General features: G+C 36.3%; 1 protein-coding gene across 1 annotated transcript in view; it reads left to right on the plus strand.

The window, feature by feature from the left end:
* The window catches only part of LOC130680206 (E3 ubiquitin-protein ligase UBR3-like), a 61,040-nt gene that overhangs the window by 28,039 nt on the left and 17,885 nt on the right, over positions 1-15,116 (plus strand). The window lies entirely within an intron of this gene.

Genomic DNA, 15,116 nt, shown 5'->3' on the forward strand with positions numbered 1-15,116 from the left:
AATTTTTGGAATGATTTCAAAGCAAAAGACTGGTCAAAAACATCTTGCATTTTCTAACATAAAGATACAGACTTCTGTGTGATTTCAACTGAGTTACTTTAAAATATTTAATCAGTTGTATTAGATTTTGATATTTTATTTGGGGTTATCACTTGATTCCTACATGTTTAAGGTTTTGGAAGTTATTTTTTACTGAGTATTCAGTCTTTAATGATCCTTTGATGTATACACTTAAACTCTGCTTAATCAGTGATTTAGTATTATTTTTTAAATAAAGGGGAAGGTGCTGACTGCTAAGCGCTTTAGCTTCAAAGTCTGTTTGAATTAGCTGAAACTGTCATTGCACTTACATAAATTATTATTTCTTGTTGATTTATTCATACTTGATGTTTTGCATTGGATGATAATATTCCAGAAAATGCTACATTAGGAAGCATTTAGTAAGGGAATTTCAGTTTTATGTTCAAACACTCTTTCATATTTATTTTCTCTGAATTATTCAAATTTATACAGAGGCTTGTAAATTATTAATTTATTCAGAAACCTAAAGTAGTAGTAAAATTCTAGCAGCAGCCACTTCAGTCATCATCCTCAATTTTTAATTTAAATTATTAAATTGATAGCTATTTTCAGATTTCTTCTTTTTATTTTCCCGTTAGGTAATAAGAGATTACAGTGTACCAATATAGAAAAAGTAGTGATGAAGCTCATTCTAAATATAAGTTAATACTGTTTTTAGTTTTCTTTTCTTTTCTTATTAACTAATACTAGTTCTTTTTTTTCCCCAACTTTGTTGAGGTATGATGGACAAAGAAAAGTTTATGTGTTTAGGATTCACAACATAATGTCTTCTTTCATTTTCATCTGATTTATTGTTCAATAGCTCATGTGTTATTTATCCTAATACTTTTAAAAGCAATCATGTATGTAGAATATATTGCACAAAATCCCACTATTTTTTTGCAAGTGTATAAACTTAAGCACTTGTTTTTCACTCATGCTTAACTCAAACCTCATTTACATTGAACACCAGAACTTAAATGGATGGTGTTTCATAGGATGCTAGGTCAAATATCTCATTTTTTTCATCTTCCAGTAGAACTTTAATGGTACTATTAAACAAAAATTTCTGTCTTTTCTCTAGAGATTCCTCATATGTCAGTATTTTCCTCTTCCCATTCATTGCTCTTCATTACCTTTTATTAACTATGTCATTTTAAATGTGTCTTTTTAAAATTTCATAATATTTTGAGAAAAGACTGAAAATGATTCACTAATTAAACAAATGAAAGGGAACTTAGATTTTTTGAATACTCCACAACTTCTTGATGAAATTGAAGGTTAGTTTAGTCAAGGTAAGATTTAATAAATTTTGTCTGGAATGGCTTCAGAGGACTGACAGGTAATTAATAGACACACACACATCCACAGGGATGGGGTGAAGAGGGGTCAGAGTTGGACAGGAGATCAAGGATTGTTCTTTCTACATAATAAAAGCAGAAAATATAATAGCTAAATTCATACTGAGAAATCAAATAATATTATAGTGGAACAATACCCTTCAACACATTTATATTCAAATAGATTTTTTAAGTTTTATGGTAAAATGATCACTATCCAATCATAATAAAAGTTCATTCTTAAATATGGGTCTGCAAAATTTTCCACATTAAAAAAAATAAGCAAAATTAATTTACATAGCAGAATACTCTGGTATTTTAATAATACCTTACATTTGTATTCTTAAAGTTGTAAAGTACTTTCACATAAATTATTTATTCTTTAGAATGACCATGTGAACAGGTGTTAATCTCTCTCTCTTTTGTAGAAAAGGAAACTGAAGTTCAGAGTGATTGCCTTGCCAAGTCATACAGCTAGAAAATGTCAAGCTCATACTTCACCCCAGTTCTTCTGACTCTAAATTCAGTTTTGTAAGACATATTCCTTCCCCTTAAGTGTTCCAAAGGATGCAGAATCTTTAGGGCCTTAACCAATGGGCTTGGTCAAGGACTGAGCTGCACTGTTTCCATGGGATCTTTCCAGGCTCTGCCATGCTAACCCTCCTATGACCTTCTCTGTTTTCTCTTACCAGCCTTTCTCTGTGGATCCTATTTTTGTGTTGGGCCACTCCTTCAGATATTTTCTCAAGTCCTGATTCCTTCTTCCCTGAATACCAGTTTGTTCTTCCTTATTTTTCACCAGTTTGGTGACTGATTCTTCCTCGCTTCTTCTGTGCACCGTCTGTGTCACTTCCGACATATAGCTCTGCTACTGAGTCCTGCTTCAGAGGCCTAGACCTCCTGCTTATCCACTAGAAGATCAGATTTAAGGACCTTGGGTTCAGCAGATAATGCTGGTTCTAGATCATTTATTATAAGGTAGAAAGTGTTAAGTTCTAAAGAGGGATATGCGTAAAGTTCTAGGGAATTTGGAGGTTTGGGATCATATCTAGCTGGTAAAATGAGTGAAGATTATGGTAGACATGGGAGATGAACAAGACTTTGAAATATAAGTGAATTTAGAGTTTTTGTTAAATATTGGTGTATATGCTGGTAAGTACTACCAACATGGTTAGCAACTGATACAGGACAAAGTTATAGAAAAACGGAAGGCAAAATTTTTATTAAGAATAATGTCTTATGGGGATTAAACAAGACTGCTGTATGAGAAGTGAGGCAGAAACCTCCTCCCAAAACCACGTATAACACAAAAATACAGCAAATACAACTAATCCTGAAAGAGCTATCAGAAAGAAGAATGCAACAGACAGCTTACATCTGGGGAAAAGAGAAGACCTCATCTAAAGGGTAAAGGAACCTGTGATCCTGTGTGACACAAGCCCTCTCTCAACTAAGCTCATGAGTGGGAGGAAGAGAAATGGAGGGTGGGAGAGAGTAGAAGCCCAGGACTGCTAAATAACCATCCCTGGAGATCTGCTCTGGGAACATGAACCCACATTACATGATTCTCTGGAGATTAGAGGGGTTGGAAAGCAAAGACAGGCAGAATACTCATAAAGACTAGATTCTAGCTACTTGTGGAAAACAGGTACCCACAACTGGCTATGCTGGGACAAAAGAAAGGCAGGAACTTTGAAAGACTTCCTAACAGCGAGACGGCTGCTAAAGAGACAAGGATTATACAGAGCTTGCTGCCAGGAGAAAAGACAGGTGCACAAAATCATCCTGGCACACACAGCAGAGCAGATTGGGAACTTTGAGAAGCTCCATGCATTTCATCCCCCTGGCTGACAACACAGTGCCAAGGCCTACCCAGTGCAATATGAAGCCTGTGGCTCCTTCTTCCCAGCCAGCACTAGTTCACAAACCTGCTGACCCCACCATCATCCCAGGCCAGCCAGAGGGCAGCCCCACCTACAGCACCAACAAGGGTGTAGCTTTTAGAATCCATCTTGCACTCTTGGCCCACTGGCCCTTGCATGGGAGGCAGGCACTGTGGCCAGGAAGATGGGAAAGCGGTCTTTTTCCCAGAAGGCTCTGGCCCTGTGGACCTGTGACCCCCAACTTTGCTCCAAGGGCTGGACTGCTCTAGAGAGAGAACTTCTGGTCACTAAAGGCCACTGCCTACATAAAGTTATTATTCAGTAGGATTCATTAGAAATATGAAATTTCAAAAAACCTGGTACAAACCCAAATCCCTCAAACACCTGAAAGAAGGCTAAGTGAAACTGAATCACCAATATTCCTGATAAAGATTTCAAAATAAAAATCATATACATGCTCACAGAGCTACAGAAAAATTTTCAAGACCTCAGGGAGGTTTTCAAGAAAAGACAGAAACTTTGAAAAATATAGCATCTAAATGAGACATACAATGGAGGGATATAAAAAGCAGATAAGATGAGGTAAAGGAGATGATTAATGAAATAGAAATTAGGGAACAGAAATACAAAGAACCAGAGGTGGAGAGACCAAAAAGGATCTCTAGGAATGAAAGTGTATTAAGAGAACTGTGTAACCAATCCTAAAGGAGCAATGTTCATATTACAGAGGTACCAAAAGGAGAGAAAGAAAAGTAAAAAAGGACAGAAAGTGTCTTTGAGGAAATATTTGCTGAAAACACCCCAATCTGGGGAAGGAAATGTTCCCTCAGGCCATGGAGGTGCACAGATCTGCCAACACACAAGGGACCCAAGGAAGACAACACCAAGACACATAATAATAAAAATGGCAAAGATCAAGGACAAGGACAGAGTATTCAGAGCATCCAGGGAGAGAAAAAAGAATAGATAACAAAGGAAAACCCATCAGGCTGTCATCAGACTTGTCAGCTGAAACCTCACAGGCCAGAAGGTAGTGGCATGATACATTTAATGCAATGAAACAAAAGGGCCTCAAATGAAGAATACTCTACCTGACAAGATTTACATTTAAATTTGATGGAAGTATTAAACCATTTCCAGAAATGCAAAAGTTGAGGGAATTTACCTCCCAGAAACCAAACCATCTCTCTGGTGCATTTCAAAGGGACTGCTCTAGATGGGAGTGCTCTAAAGGAAAATAAAACCACAGTAAAGAAAGTAGACCAATTAATTGCTAAGCAAATGGGAAATTAAATCAACTACCCTCAAAATCAGTGAAGGGATACACAAAGAGTACAGAGTATGACACCTAGTATATAAAGAGTGGAGGAGGAAGAAAATGGAGAAAAAAATGCTTTAAATTGTGTTTGAAATAGCATGATAAGCAAGTTAAGTTAGACTTTTAGATACTAAAGAAGATGCCCTTGAACCTTTGGTTACCACAAATCTAAAGCCTGCAATGGCAAACTACATATCTATCGATAATAACCCTTAATGTAAGGACTGAATGCACCAAACAAAAGACATAGAGTTACAGAAGGGATAAAAAAAACAAGACCCATACATATGTTGCCTACAAGAGTCCTCACTTCAAACCCAAAGACCTACACAGATTAAAAATCAAGGGGTAGAAAAAGATATTTCATGCAGCTAAATAGGGAGAAAAAAGCAGGAGTTGCAGTAATTGTATCAGATAAAAAAAGACTTCAAAACAAAGGAAGTCACAGGAGAAAACAAAAGAAGGACATTACATAATGATAAAGGGGTCAGTCCAACAAGAAGATATAACCATTAGAAATGTCCATGCACCAAACATAGAGCTCCCAAAAGTGTGAAAAAATGCTAACAGAATTGAAAGGGGAAATACAATGCAATGCATTCATTTTAGGAGACTTGAACTCACCACTCAATACAAGGACAGATCAACCAGACAGAAAATAAGTAAGGAGACAGAGGCACTGAACAACATATTAGAACAGATGGACCTAAGAGACGTCTATAGAACATGCCACCAAAAAGCAACAGTATACAAATTCTTCTCAAGTGCACATGGAACATTTTCAATAATAGATCATATACTAGGCCACAAAAAGATCCTTGGTAAATTAAAAAAGATTGAAATTGTACCAAGCAGCTTTTCAGACCCCAAAGGTATGAAATTAAAAATATATCCTGCAAAGAAAACAAAAAATTGCACAAACACATGGAGGCTTTACAACATGCCCCTAAATAACCAATGGATCAATAACCAAATTAAAACAGAAATGGAGAAATATATGGAGGCAATGAAAACAATAATTCAGAACCCCAAAATCTGTGGAATGCCGTGAAAGCCATGTTAAGAGGGAAGTATATTGCAATACAGGCCTACCTCAGGAGAGAAGAACAATCCCATATGAACAGTCCAAACTTGCAGTTAACGAAACTAGAAAAAGAAGAATAAAGGAGACACAAATTCAGTAGAAGGAGGGGCATAATAAAGATTAGGGCATAATTAAACAAAATCGAGAAGAATAAAACAATACAAAGAATCAATGAAAGCAAGAGCTTGTTCTTTGAGAAAATAAATCAAATAGATAAACCACAATTCAGACTTATCCATAAAAAAAGAGAGTCTACACATATAAACAGAATCAAAAATGAGACAGGAAAAATCATGAAGGACACCACAGAAATACAAAGAATTATCAGAGATTGCAATGCAAAATAACATGCTAAAAAAATGCATAATCTAGAAGAAATAGACAACTTTCTAGAAAAATACCACCTTCCAAGGCTGACCCAGAAAAAAACAAAATCTGAACAGACCAATTACCAGCAACGAGATTGAATGGATAATCAAAAAACTAAGATGAAAATCCCTGGACCAGATGACTTCACTGCTGAATTTTAATCAAACATTTACTGAAGACATAATACCCATCCTCCTTAAAGTTTTCCAAAAATTAGAAGAGGAGGGAATACTTCCAAACTAATTCTATGAGGCCAGCATCACTCTAATATCAAAACCAGGCAAAGACACCACAAACAAGGAAAATTACAGATCAATATCCCTGATGAACCTAGATGCAAAACTACTCAACAAAATATTAGCAAGTTGATTTAAAAAATACATCAAAAACATCATCCACCATGATCAAGTAGGATTTATTCCAGGGATACAAGGATGGTACAATATTTGAAAATCCATCATCAGCTACCACATCAACAAAAAGAAGGAAAAAACCACATGATCATCTCCATAGATGCCTAAAAAGCATTTGACAAAATTCAACATCCATTCGTGATAAAAACTCTCAACAAAATGGGTATAGAGGGCAAGTACCTCAACATAATAAAGGCCATATATGACAACCCACAGCCAACATCATACTTAATAGTGAGAAGCTGGAAGCCTTTCTTTTAAGTTCAGGAACAGGACAAGGATGTCCCCTCTCTACACTTTTATTCAACCTAGTTCTGGAGGTCCTCTCTACAGCAATTAAACAACACAAAAATAAAGGGCATCCAGGTTGGTAAGGAAGAAGTTAAACTATCACTGTTTGCAGATGACCTGATACTGTACCTAAAAAACCCTAAGGAATCTACACCAAAACTACTAGATCTAATATCTGAATTAAGCAAAGTTGCAGGATAGAAAGTTAACACACAGAAATCTGTTGCATTCCTGTACACTAACCATGAAATAGCAGTCACAATTGCATCAAAAAGAATAAAATACCTAGAAATAAACCTAACCAAGGAAGTGAAAAACCTATACTCTGAAAACTACAAGACACTCATGAGAGAAATTAAAGCAGATACCAATAAAAGGAAACACATCCTGTGCTCATGGCTAGGAAGAATTAATATTGTCAAAATGGCCATCCTGCCTAAAGCAATCTACAGATTCAATGCAATCCCTATCAAAATACCAACAGCATTCTTCAACGAACTAGAGAAAATAGTTCTAAAGTTCATATGCAACCACAAAAGACCCCGAATAGCCAAAGCAATCCTGAGAAGGAAGACTAAAGCTGGGGGGATTACACTCCCTGACTTCAAGCTCTACCCAAAGCCACAGTAATCAAGAGAACTTGGTACTGGCACAGGAACAGACACACAGACCAATGGAACAGACTATACAGCCTAGATATAAACCCAACCATATATGGTCATTTAATATACGATAAAGGAGCAATGGACATACAATGGGGAAATGACTGCCTCTTCACCAAATGGTGTTGTCAAAACTGGACAGCTACATGCAAGAGAATGAAACTGGATTATTGTTTAACCCCATACACAAAAGTAAATTTGAAATGGATCAACGACTTGAATGTAAGCCATGAAACCATAAAACTCTTAGAAGACAACATAGGCAAACATCTCCTGAATATAAGTATGAGCAACTTCTTCTTGAACCCATCTCCTCGAGAAAGAGAAACAAAAGCAAAAATGAAATCATGGGACTACATCAAGCTAAAAAGTTTCTGTAAGGCAAAAGTCATCATCAACAGAACCAAAGGCATCGTGCAGTATGGGAGAATATGTTTTTGAACAGCATATTCAGACAAGGGGTTAACATCCAAAATATATAAGAAACTCACACATCTTAACATTCAAAAACAAATAACCCTATGAAAAAATGGGCAGAGGATATGAACATGCAATTCTCCAAAGAAGAAGTTCAGAGAGCCAACAGTCACTTGAAAAGATTCTCCACATCACTAATCATCAGTGAAATGCAAATTAAAACCACAATGAGATATCACCTCACACCAGTAAGGATCGCCACCATCCAAAAGAGAAACAACAACAAATGTTTCCGAGGATGTGGAGAAAGGGGAACCCTCCTACACTGCTGGTGGGAATGTAAGCTAGTTCAATCATTGTGGAAAGCAATATGGAGGTTCCTCAAAAAACTGAAAATAAAAATACTATTTGATCCGGGAATCCCACTCCTAGGTATTAACCCAAAGAATACAAGTTCTCAGATTCAAAAAGACATACGCACCCCTATGTTTATTGCAGCACTATTTACAATAGCCAAGAAATGGAAGCAACATAAGTGTCCATCAGTAGATGAATGGATAAAGAAGAGGTGGTACATATACCCAATGGAATACTATTCGGCCATAAGAAAAAAACAAATCCTACCATTTGCCAGAAAATGAATGGAGCTGGAGGATATTATGCTCAGTGAAGTAAGCCAGGTGGAGAAAGACAAGTGCCAAATGATTTCCCTCATTTGTAGAGTATAAAAAGAAGCAAAACTGAAAGAACAAAACAGCAGCAGACTCGGACCTCCAAGAAAGGACTAGCAGTTACCAAAGGGGAGGCATGTGGGAGGGCAGGTCAGGAGGGACACAGAAGGGGATTTAGGGGGATTATGTTTAGTACACATTGTGTGTGGGGTCACAGGGAAGGCAGTGTAGCACAGAGAAGCCGAATAGCGAATCTATGGCATCTTACTACACTGATGGACAGTGACTGCAATGGGGTATGGGTGAGGACTTGATGAATGGGTGAATGTAGTAACCACATTGTTTTCTCATGTGAAATATTCATAAGAGTATATATCAATAATACCTTAATGAAAAGAAATTAATATGGAACAAGAAAAGACCCCGAATCGCCAAGCAATCCTGAGAAGGAAGAATAAAGATGGGGAAGTTACGCTCCCTGAGTTCAAGCTCTACTACAAAGCCACAGTAATCAAGACAATTTGTTACTGGCACAAGAACAGACCCATAGATCAATGGAACAGGATATACAGTGCAGATATATACCCAATCATATATGATCAATAAATATACGATAAACAAGCCATGTATATACAATGGGGACATGACAGCCTCTTAAAGAACTAGTGTTGGCAAAACTGGACAGCTACATGTAAGAGAATGAAACTGGATTATTGTCCCACCTCATACACAAAAGTAAACTCGAAATGGATCAAAGATCTGAATGTAAGTCATGAAACCATAAAACTCTTGGAAGAAAGCATAGGCAAAAATCTCTTGAATATAAACGTGAGCAACTTTTTCATGATCATTGCTTCGGCAAGAGAAACAAAAGCAAAAATGAGAAAATGGGAGTACATCAAGCTAAAAAGCTTCTGTTCAGCAAAGGACACCATCAGTAGAACAAAAAGGCATCCTACAGTATAGAGGATATATTTGCAAACGATGTATCTGTAAGGGATTAACTTCCAAAATATATAAAGAACTCACATGCCTCAACACCCAGAAAGCAAATAAACTGATTTAAAATGGGCAGAGGATCTATATAGACAATTCTCCAAAGAAGAAATTCAGATGGCCAACAGGCACATAAAAAGATGCTCCACATTGCTAATTATCAGGGAAATGCAAATTAAAATCACACCGGATGGCCACCATCCAAAAGACAAGGAACAACAAATGCTGGTGAGCAGGTGGAGAAAGGAGAAGCATCCTACACTATTGGTGGGAACGTAAGTTAGTTCAATGGTTGTGGAAAGCAATATGGAGGTGCATCAGTAAACTAAAAATAGAAATACCATTTGGCCCAGGAATTCCACTCCTAGGAATTTACGTGAAGAAAAAAGATCCCAGATTCATAAAAACATATGCACCCCTGTTTATCACAGTGCTATTTACTGTAGCCAAGATTTGGAAGCAACCTAAGTTTCCATTAGTAGATGAATGGATAAAGAATATGTGGTACATAATACACAATGGATATTATTGAGACATACAAAGACAAGAAATTCTACCATTTGCAATAACGTGGATATATCTAGATGGTATAATGCTCAGTGAAATAAGCCAAGTGGAGAAAGACAAGCACCAAATGATTTCACTTATTTGTGGACCGTAACAATGAAGCCAAACTGAAGAAATGAAGCAGCAGCAGACTCTCAGGCTCCAAGAAGGGTCTAGTGGTTACCAAGGGGAAGGGGGTGGGATGGGTGAGTGGAGAGGGATAGAGAAGTGGATTAAGCGATATTATAATTAGCATACATAGTGTCGTTGGGTCATGGGGAAGGCAGTGCACCACAGAGAGAACAAGTAGTGAATCTCCCATCTTACTATGCTGATGGACAGTGACTGCAATTGGGTTTGTGTGGAGGGGGACTTAATAATATGGGTGAATTTAATAGCCACAATGTTGGTCATGTTAAATCTTTGTAAGATTGTATATCAATGATACCTTAAAAAAAGGAATATCTTATTAAAATTACTCAGTTAATTTCTTCATTCAAGTAATTAGAACGTCGACATGAAACTCCATAGATTTGTAGGCTTTCAACACTTTTTTGCTATAACATTCTCATGAAGTAATTGTTGAAACCAGTGGCTGGAGGAAAGATATGTCATTTGGTAAATTATTAATATTAAAGGATAAGTTTTAAAACGTTATATTTAGATAAAAAAGCATCTTTGCACATGGTTGGGTGAGACTTTCTGCTTATTACTGTAGTTTTAAGAAGTCTCAATTTGTATCACAAATGGATTTCATGATTTTATGCAGAGATTTAAAAATGAAACTTTAGTTAAGAGAGAGTAAGCAAACCCTCTCTTTGACATTTTCATTTGAGAAGTTTTAACTTATTTGTGATATAAGTTACAATCTTATCAAGAAATGATGCAAATATGAAAAACTGACCCCTGTATTTGTTTTTCATGGAACACAATCCATGTTAAATGTGTGCAGGCAAGTTAAAGTAGCTTTAGTTGCTCAAAGAGTGAATTTTTTGTGAGTTCAGAGTATGGAAGATTATTTTGATGTTAATTTCACCCTGCAGTAAGGCTGTATAAAGGTCTTGTTGAGTAAAATCCCAAAATTGCTCTTAAGTAGTCTGACCTTATTCTTGAACACTGGTAAAATTCTGGTATATATGGTTTACTAAGTTTTTATTTTCAGATTTAAAAATTATGAATTCTGCAAAAATGTTTAATCACAACTTCTGTTCTTTTTGTTATCCCATAACTAGTGGAGAGTTTGTCCCCCAAATTTTATAAGTCAGTGTGCATAAATTAATAGAAAAATATGGAGTTTGCCTCCTAACACCATTATTTATGGTAGACATGGTTTAGGTGTGAGCTTTTTCACCTCATCGATTCTGTTCCTTATAGTCTTCAACCCAGAAGATCGTTATATAAGACCTCAATTTTACAGTGTATATTTAAGTCTTCATAGATTGTAATCTCGACCATTACTATTTCTGCTATTTCAACACTACCATTATCAAATTAGTGATGGTGGTGGTGGTGGTGGTGATGAGACCAGAAGCAAGATGAAAGTTAATTTTTAACTCCTTTTTTTTTTTAAGATTTCAACATTCTTTCAATCTGTTAAGAGATGATGTTAGAAAGGACAGAATGGGATTTATTTCCAAAGACTGAAATAGCTCATCTGTTTGGTTAATTTCAGGGAATTTTTATCTTTAAAATTTGGGATCAGAGTTGTGGCTTTGACAATTCTTTAGTCTTTCTGAAGGTCCTTTGCTTTGTGGCCCAGGAAGCCAGTACTCCCTGCATTCATCACTCATGACTTCCATATTCTGGGACCTGAGTACCACATATAATAATTTCTGCTGTCAGGGCATAGGCACAAGGCATCCAGCTCCTCTTGTCTTCAGTGTGAGTAGAACTCTATTCTCTGTCCCTCAGTTTTAAATGAGGTGCTCCAATTAGACCTGGATTCATGAAGTGTGCCCTCTTTGGTAAGAAGTAAATTAGGAATCCTAAGAACTGGCCTGTTTCTTTACACTTCCTGGGGCTACCTATACTTGGAAGCAGAATTGTGCCCCTCCCCACCCCTAACATTTTACCTTATTTTGGGAATGGGGATGATGATATCTGTGTTGATTATCTAACATACCATGATTAATGAAAGGTTCAAATGGTATTATCTAATGCTATATATCTTATGAATTAAAGTATTTTATATATATTACTTTATTATTATTACTATTATTACAAAAATTTTAACCCTTTAAAATTCCTACCATGACTGCCACTTTATTGTCTGCCCTGCCCTGCCCTTTCTGGAGTGGGGAGGAGTGGCATGGGGAAAGTTCCTGTCACCCAGTGGCATGAGCCTCCTATTTCTTGGGAACCAAGAGGAGAGCTGCAGATCTTTGCTCCTTAGAGTTGTTCCCAGACCTCAGTTGAGGAGCTCCCTCCCATCTTTCCATGGCTGATTTCACATGGGTGTGTAGAGGAACCAGGGGAAGCTGACTCTGCTGAGAGAGGATACCCACACCTGTTACATTCACCTTTTGGATAAATGGATCAGAACCATTTCCTCACTTTCATTATTCAGTTACAGAGAAACTGAGATTTTTTTTTCCTCATGGTGATTCAGAAAGTCTTTTGGCTACTTGAGATTTTTTTCACTGACAATTATTTAACCAGTGACAACTGTATTGATAGGACTAAAATCCTGAGTGGTCTGGAAATGCAACCCAGTTAATTTCACCTTAAGTAAATTTTAACAGTGGTACAACTTAAGATGTAAAGCTAAGTGAGCACTCAGTTGAGTAATCCATCTGAGAAATGATGGTCATAGTGGAGTGGAGCAGAGGATGGATCAAGGGATGCAGGACCAGTAGGACTGGTAATCAGTTGGCTATGGAGGATAAGGATGCGGAAGATGGCTCCCAAGTTTTTCCTTGGATGTTTGCATGGCGGTGATGTCATTAACTTGAGTAGGGATTATAAAAGGAAATGAACATTGTAGCTAGATTGGGCTATTTAATCAGTCTAGTTTTGGGTATATTGATTTTATGGTACCTATTGCACATCTGAAGTGCTAGAGAAATTTGTGAATTGTAAACTGATAGAAGTAGAAGTTGAAGTTAAGTGAAGTAGTGTGTGTAGAGCAAGAGGGAAAGGGGACTAAGAAGAAATTCCTTATCCTTTCTTACAGAGAATGCCACCTTTTAGGGTTCAGTAGAGGAAGAAGAGTGTGTAAAAGTAACTGAGAAGGAAATGGGGGAGAACCAGGGAAGAGTGGTACTAATAGTTCCGGGGAGGAGTGAGAAAGAGTTAAAAATGCATGTTAATATTTTCTGTGGAGTGGTAGTTTTATGTGGACACCTGATGTTTCTACTGTAGTTATAATCTCTAATTTTAGTTCTAATATCTCGTTTATAAGTATTAAATTTACTACTTGGAATTTAATCTCAAAAACCATATGTATATACATGTATGTAAGCATACCTGTCTATACACTGCAAATGTATGCTATTATGGTAATCGCTCTCACTATGTAACAGGCCAAAAGGGGATATTATCCCCATTTGACAGATAGTAAGACTAAGGTGATTTTCCCTAGGACACATAGGGCCAGTACAGAGCTTGGATTCAAATCCAGGACTTTCTGGCTTCTGCTAGACAGTGGTGCCTCCTATACATGTGTTGAAAGCACAACACACCCATAAGTTAATTTAATAATGTTTCTTATTTCCAAACTCTTTTATAAATATTTATCTAACTTCAGAGGTTTAAAATGTGTCCTTCCAGAGAAGGAGTTATCCTTTTATTTTACTATTGTTCAAATTTTAATAATATACTTTCTTGATATGATTATTTTCAACTTTTTAAGACCATGCACATAGTTGATGTTTAATACATCTTCTCATTATTTTTTAGTTTTTAACTTTTTGATTACAATCTTAGGGGTTTCCTTATCCTGTGTGTACTACTGTCAATATTTGTTTAGTATTAGAGACATTTTTGCAGCTAACAATATTAGAGTTTAGTCTTGCTAATAGGTCTCAGACTAAATTTTGAAAACAGTGTATTGTATAAACACAGTAAAAGGTATTGATTGTTACTTGGCCAATTCTGTTTCCTACTGAAGTTATCTGCAATTTCTAGGAGTGTTTTTGGAAAGTACATATAACTTGTTAGATATGTTGTTATTCTTCAGTTCTAGTTAAAGCCAATACCAAAGATTTTTGTCATATATTGTTTGAATAGCTTTAGAAGATGCCTCAGGGTTTTCATAGGAATAGAAAGGTGTGTGTGTGTGTGTGTGTGTGTGTGTGTGTGTGTGCATATTAAAAAGGAATTTTGTACTACTCTTTTAATTATAAAAACTCCAAGGAGAACTGGACTGGGAGTGGTAGAAAGAACTAGGAAGTAGCCAATCCTGAATTCTGTTTTTTCTTTTCCTATAAATACTATGATAACTTGGCAAGGTACTTCCTTTCTCTTGGCCTATTTCCTCACCTGCAGGATGATGGAATATAAAAAGGTAAAAAGTTTCCTTCTAACATTTATGTTTCTTTAATTATGGTGGAGGCTAGGAAAATAGGCAGATTGCAACATTATTTGTATGCTGGCTGTGATTTTCAGTGTGAAACAGGTTAATAAGACTGCAACTTCTATGCTTTTGATTTAATTAGATACTTTAAGGTAATTGATCTTGAAAGGAGATATTTTTTAAAGCTGTTTGATTTTGTTAACACTTATATAAACAAATTGCAAAGCTCCCCATCTTGCAACTTGATTTAATATTTTTCTGTAAAAGGAATTTAGGTATTTTAAAAATACTTTTAGGTTTTAAGACAATTTAAATAGTGTATGCTTGATCCAAGCAGTCTCTTATGTGTAATTGAACTGAAATAAAATAAAAATGATCAATATATCTTTCATTGTATTATTTCTCTACTAAAAATGACTCTTGTTCTCAGTGTAGTCAGTGGAACCAATGGAACCAGGTTACTGGAAAAACTAGAAATTTGGGAGACTTGTCTCACAGCAGGAGATAACACTATTACTTAACCTGGTAGAATTTGTGTGAAAATTAATTGAGA

Source organism: Manis pentadactyla, chromosome 13 (assembly GCF_030020395.1).
Source record: "Manis pentadactyla isolate mManPen7 chromosome 13, mManPen7.hap1, whole genome shotgun sequence".
Classification (NCBI taxonomy): Eukaryota; Metazoa; Chordata; class Mammalia; order Pholidota; family Manidae; genus Manis; species Manis pentadactyla.